Source organism: Malaclemys terrapin, chromosome 4, assembly GCF_027887155.1.
Source record: "Malaclemys terrapin pileata isolate rMalTer1 chromosome 4, rMalTer1.hap1, whole genome shotgun sequence".
Taxonomy (NCBI): domain Eukaryota; kingdom Metazoa; phylum Chordata; order Testudines; family Emydidae; genus Malaclemys; species Malaclemys terrapin.
The window spans coordinates 13,523,466-13,530,205 of NC_071508.1; the positions used below are offsets into that span (position 1 = coordinate 13,523,466).

At 46.6% G+C, this 6,740-nt stretch overlaps 1 long non-coding RNA gene across 1 annotated transcript; it reads right to left on the bottom strand.

The window, feature by feature from the left end:
- Positions 1-2,036: 2,036 nt before the first annotated feature.
- On the bottom strand, positions 2,037-3,707 carry LOC128836539 (uncharacterized). The gene is made up of 2 exons (XR_008444793.1): positions 3,513-3,707; positions 2,037-2,747 (listed from the first exon to the last, which is right to left on the bottom strand). It is a non-coding gene; the product is annotated as an uncharacterized LOC128836539 (long non-coding RNA).
- Between the last annotated feature and the right edge of the window lie 3,033 nt (positions 3,708-6,740).

A 6,740-nucleotide genomic window follows, 5' to 3' on the forward strand; every position in this document is an offset into this window, starting at 1 on the left:
ACTGGTTGGAGGCGGGGTCAGGAGCGAAGGGGCGGGGCACGAATAGTGCTGAGACTGGTTGGAGGCGGGGTTAGGAGAGAAGGGGCGGGGCTGGCTGAGGCTGAATCCAGTTGGTTACAGCAAACACAGGCGGAGGTTGATCTTAATGTCACCGTTAACACGCGCAGCAAAGGAACTGAAATTCCAAAACACACACCCTTGGGCTTTGTTTTCAAAAGAGCTCAGCACATTGAATATCATTGTGAAGACTTGAACATCTGTCCTCACTTTGCAGATTTTTTTTTCCATTGGAGCAATCAAACATTTGGCAGAGAGACGAGAAAACCAAGCTTTATGTAATGTGTATGTTACAGGCTCAGAAACTGGATTGTCTAATTTAGCAGGGGACGGGGATGGGCCATAAACGTTCATGTTTTGACTCTGTGTTTCCTTTGGCAAAAGTGTAAATTGGCAAAAGAAACTGAGAGCACTGCAGCTGTAGCTGCGGCCACAGACATGCAAGCTTGGGAGAGGCTAGACAGTTCAATACAATCCCTTTTTACAACATGGGAAGGAGGTGTAGTTATAGGCCACCTGGCATATGGTGATAGACTGGCAAGATCATGGGCAGTCTTTTTAAGGTAAGGGAAACACAGACTTAGCAGAGGTGTGCGCTTACCCCGAGCACCTAGCGCAGTAGCTTTCAATTTTTTTTTCATTTGCAGACCCCTACAAAATTTCAAACTATGCTGCAGACCCTTTGGAAATTTCAAATGGAGGTGCGGACGCCTTTGGAAATCTATTGTCTGTATATATAGTTGAATTCTGATGACTTAGTTTTCAGTCTGTCTTTTGCGGACCCTTTAGACATTGTCTGGAGCCCCAGGAGTACATGAACCACAGGTTGAAAACCATTGACCTAGAGGCACCATGCCTGCTGCTGGCCTCCATAAGCATGAGGGCCCTAATTCAGCCCTGTGCTTTATACAACTTTTGTGCCTCAGCTATTCTGGGTTTGACTGCACATGGTTCAGCTCCAACATGGGTCAGAGCAGCCCCCTGGCTTGTCTGCCCGCCTATGGGTGCAAGAAATGGTTTCAGAAACCGTGAATAAGTGTTTAGTGCAGTAGCGCCCCCACCCTCGCTCCTCTGGCCACCATGCTGCGCCCCCCGCGCTCCTCTGGCTGTGCCCACTGCCCCTCCATTGGCTGCCGCCCGCCGCGCTGGGGGCCACCATGCTGCGTCCCCCCCTCGCTTCTCCGGCTGTGCCGCCCCCTCCCCATGGCTCCTCCGGGCGTGCTGACCCCCTTGTCTGCAGGAGTGTAGCGCCAGCTTCAGAGCGGAGCTCGGGCCCCGCCCGCTCGCGCCATGGTCACCCCTAACTAAGGCGCCGCTTTTGGAAAATGTGCTAAGGGTAAGCGGCTGCTTCCCCTGCACCCTGCTACCTTCACTACTGCCAATGGCTGTATACCACTGTGACGAGAGTTGTAAATATCCAGGACAGATGAATAGAAAAGCTCTCTTTTTACATATTGCTCAATGCAAGATGCTCTCTAAAAAATCCAGGTGGCTGCCATTCAGGGTCCTGCATTTGGTCAGTGCTGTTAATACTACTAATAAATAGTCAAACTGATTTACATAAGCATGCACATTTTAAATTTCAGAGCACACGCGGTATGTTACATTCATCAGAGATAACTGTTTGCCCTCTCTTTTTTCCCTGATCTTTCAGTGCTGAGAGTTCAAGTAGCACAATTTTTAACAGGAATAAACCCTAGTAATCAACCCCAGCTGTGTTATAGGCTAGAGATTGAATCCCTCTGTGTAGCCACATTTCCTCTTTAACTTAAAAGGTCTAGAAAATTAGTCTCTAGACCTGCTTACAGTGTAATTGTAACACTGACAGACACCAGTAGACAGGATTGAACATAGGCCCTTGATTGAGACAGTTTTTCACTCCTAAGAAAAGGAGCCTTTAAACACACTGGGGATTTTTAGGTCTTGTAGCCAGGGGGATAAAGTTATAAAAAACAAAAAAACACACAAACCACCAGCAATTATAACAATTGCATTTTATTGTAGCCCTGGAATGCAGGAATAATGACTTGGTCACAAAAGGTACAGGTCAATTTATTGGGCAATGGGGAAATGGCTTAGCAGGCTGTTTCTCTACAGTTAAATTTCTACCATCTACTCTTGAGTGTGATTAGATATAAAAATGCCTCGGGTGATAACACTGGTATCAATCAAAACTAGATCTGGTCAGACTGGGAAGAAAGTCTGCTGAGCGGAGTTTAAATCCACAGGACAGGGAAGATTGCTTTGCTATCCCTTAGATTTTCAGTGGTGCACAGGGAGTTATGAACATCACTGCCCTTAAGGTTAATGTAAATCAGACAGTAGAATGGCCATACACCCACTGTGAACGTATGTGTTATCATGCATAAAAGTTAAATGTAAGCAGCAATTATGGCGAAGCTGAAGGTTGTTGCCGTAAATTTCCAGCTGCACAGGGTCTGAAGCTTGTATGAAAATAAACCTTCAGTTCAATCTAGTTCCTCTACTTGCTTCCACTTTCCTAACACAATGAGGATCACAGATTTCAGCAGCCATTACAATTTTTTAATCTCCCGCTTCAGTTTCTGAATCTCCAGATACAGTTTCTTCAGTTCCAGCAGGGTTCTCAGTTCCGTCACAGGCACATCACAATGGAGAAACTCTTTACTCTCACGTGCCCCTGCACATTCTTCAGTATTGCTTTGCTTTTTCTATGAAACAGAGGAAGAGGGACTGGGATTATGCTGCAGAAGAGAAGGATTTTCCCTTTGAAGTATGCTTGCTCCGTTTTGGATTTGAACCCTCAGTCAGTGGGTTACCTATATCTGTATCATACAGTCTGTCTGACACAGGCCTGATACTGAAAAGGCCTTCACACCCTCAATTCTTATTGACGTCTATAGGGGCTGATCGTTCTAAGCAACTTTGAGAAGGTTCTAAACAACTTGCAGAATCAGGCACTTGGATTGTCAACTCCTTGAGCCAGAACCAGGCCTCCATTTACATTTTCACAGTGCTAAGTACACTGGCAACTACTCATTAAAATAATCATAACTTTGCTTTTTACTGTGCCCTAGCCCAGCAGAAAATATGCCATGTCCACACCCTAGACTGCATTGGAAGCCTGTCTATTTTATAATATGGCCAAGTTTTCATCCTGTGTGATTTTTACCTACCACATTTTACCTACCCCACCCCCGCATGGAATAGGTGCTACAAAGGCAGAAAATCTCCTACTTCAAATCATGAGAAAGGATGGGATGGAGGAAGGACATTCTTTTGCTTTCAGATCAATAACATTTCCCCTTCTATTGTATCAATGGCACATCTCCCTACTTGGTCCCATTGATTCATTGAAACAATGAGGACTAAGACTTTAGAAATGCAAAACACTGTTTTGTTATTACTTTTTTTCTATTTTACACTAGAAATTGGGCAGAGTACTTCAACAAATCCAGCTGGAGTGTCCTACTTACACATTTGGGTAATGCTGTCCAGTTGCCGTTGGCTGAACAAGTAATACTAAAGCTGTCTGTTGTAGGCAGGTACCAATGGTCTGAAAATTGGTACCCAGAAGAGCATTTGAAAGTAATGCTTTCATTTACGTTGTACCACATTTTCTCATCTAATGCATTGACCATTCTTCCATTCTGCACGTCTGGCTTTGAACACTGAACTGAAAGGAAAAAGCAGACGAGAAGCAGTTCAGTGAAAGGAGATGCACTGTGAGTGCTGCTTATTGCCTGTAATGGAAAGAGGCAGCTCTACTTAAGACCCCGTGCCCTGGGTTTACTTCACTGCAGCTGTTTTGGTTTAATCAGAGAAATAAACTACTTGTAACATCACACCCACAGTGACTCTCTGGAAAAAAACAAACATCATGAGTTCAACAAGAAAAGGGCGTGAGTGAAATCCCACCCAGTACTGTGTATCATGGGCATTTCATGGAGTCATCGGCAGCTGGAAGTCCACCCTTGGAGCAGCAGAGCACAGGTGCTTTGTTCGTTCATTTAAGGAAGTTTTATTAGCAGCCTTGGGACAAATGTGAATGTGAAGTTCACTCCCTTGCACACTTGTGGCCTTCTTCTAAATAGCCTCTTTGGGGTACTGCAGAATTAGCCCCCCACCCCCGTTGCACTGAGGGATAATTGCAAGTCAGTGGAGTTGCCTTGGATTTACACAGGTGGAACCAAGGGCAGAACTTGGTCCTTAACAGTGTCTTATGCTTCTATAGTGACTTTCATCCTACAGGATGCCAAAGGCTTTGATTAGATACCACAGTGACTGGTTCTGTACAAACCCCTTAGATAACTGTAAGGAACCCCTTCCCCAGTGAAACAACCACCTCTGGGGGCAGTAAGCATGAAGGGTTGTTTCAGGACTGTCTACAGAATGCAGACATGAATGGAAAACCAGATTCTCATGCCCACTAAAACCTCCGGCATTAGAGAGGGGCTGGAAAACAGCCCCCACCACTCCTTCATCTCACCTCCAACCCTCACAGAGCAAACTCTACAGAACTGAATGTGTCTACCTCTGAAGGAAGAAAGGTTGAGTCTGCCTTGGTGAGCTTCAAGTCTGTGACTGTGGAGCCAGACTTGTCAAACCTGAGGATTCGCACACTCAGCCATTCTGGCCAAGGAAGGGCTGGTCAATATCAAATTGATTAGAGGGCAGTCAGAAGGTTTGGGGTTTTTTTTTTTTTGCAGGCTCAGAAGTCATGGCTGTTCATTGGCACTGACTCAGTTGAGGAGTACAAGGCACCACTTTTTCAGATTTTGGTACTAGCAGCCTGGGGTCCTTGATAAGCACCTTTTCTAAACTGGAAAAATCCATCATTAAAGCTGGTCCACTCCTGAAGAAAGCTACTTGGACCTAAACACCGGGGTTGCTTGGTCCTTATCCTATTAAATATATATTGCGTTGATAAATATTTGCTTCTTTGGGTTCCCTTCCACAGTATAGCCAGGGGAGTTTCAGCAATGCGTGTTTAGACATAATTAGCATCTGTCTTTGAAGTACTTTCCTAATTAATCCTCATAACACCTTTTCAAGGTAGCTGGGATACACGATCTCCATTTTTACAGATGGGAAATCCCTTGCTCAAGTCACCCAGGGAGACTGACCCGGGGCAGGAAGAGGGTAAGAACTCAAGGTCTTTGGTTTCCAGAGCTGTGCTCAGACCACCTCTCCCCCTATGGTGCCGTTCCTAGGTCTCAGCGTGCACATGCCAGCCCAGTCCCCATACCTCAGTTCATCATTTACACTGACCGGGCTGACAACGTGGCACAGGAGGATTCCAGGTGTTGTCATCCTGACACTGACTCACTCGACTGCCATGGAGCAGGTAGCCTTCCGAGCAAGAGAACTGAACAGTGACACCGTATGTGAACGCTTGCCTTGTAGTCGTCACTCTTCCATTTCCAATCTTTGGCCTCGGACAGCGAACCACTGAGGGAAAACAACAAAACAGTTAGTGCTACATCTGAGACAGGGAACAAATCAAGGCCAATACACTTCAATAGCAGCTGATCTGTTTCCAGGCACACTAAACATGGGGAGTAAAAAAACACAACTACATAAGAATATCAGATTCTTGACGTTTTAGCAGACGATTCACAATGACATTGAGACTATTGGGAGGGGGGAAACTTTATACAGCAGGTTCGGTATGTGGGTGAATGCTTTCAATGCTGTTCTCTTTTCCCCAGCTTCCGATTGCCAAGTCAAGGCACCAGAGTTATTCCATTTTTTGGAATCAGGCTGTTCTCTCAAACGCTCTCTGATGCTGCATCCAGAAGGGCCCATACCTAAAGGGATGATTCCAGGACAGCTGGGTTGGGAACCAGATCTAGGAGATGGGTCAGTGGGGTGGGGGAATAAGTGACTGGGGGTGAGACTCACACATCAGCTGGAACACAGGTCCAGTGGCTGGTGGCACTAGCCAGTGAGGAAATCAGTAGGGAGTAACTATTATATGTTTGACAACAAGGCTGTGTGGTGGAGGAGGTTCAGTGGTGGTTCCAGGCCAACAGTTTAGGTGGGGCACTGTAACCCTCCTTAGCTGCTCTCTAGCTCTGCCTGGGGCTAGTATCTCAGAGCCCATTCGCAAATCCCCTGATGCACCTGCCAGGCTGTACATGTTAAGCATCTCCTGCATGCAGGGGAATCCTGCTGCTCCTACAGCCCTCACTATTCCGTGTGGGCTGCAAGAACAGCTGCCCCTGCTGGGATCCTTCACGTGGAAGTTGGAAGATGTACCTGGTTATTTTAACAGCTGTGGGATCTATTCAGCTCTGGCAGTTTGCAGCTAACACAGCAGTGGAGCCATCTGCACTCCAGGGTGGGGTTTGCCACCAGACCAGAAGGGGTAATGCACCTCACAAAGCTTTAGTTTCCACCCAGGGATCCATACGGATGGGGATACCTGGGATCAGTGCAGCCTGGGTGTCATAGCCACACCCCCTCCTGGCTTTTCACCACCCACGTCAGCGATAATCCTGGACTTCAAAGAGGATTGTGGGAGGGATTAGGAGCGGCAGACAGCTCTGCTCATTTTCAGCCCCACTTACAAAAAGTGTTGGGACATTATACCTGGGTCTCCAGAAAGTACCCTCTACCCTTTGTAATTTAGAGTCATGGAGAATGACTTACCTTTGCACTGCGGGGCAGGTCCGCTCCACATCATATTTACCCCATCAGTT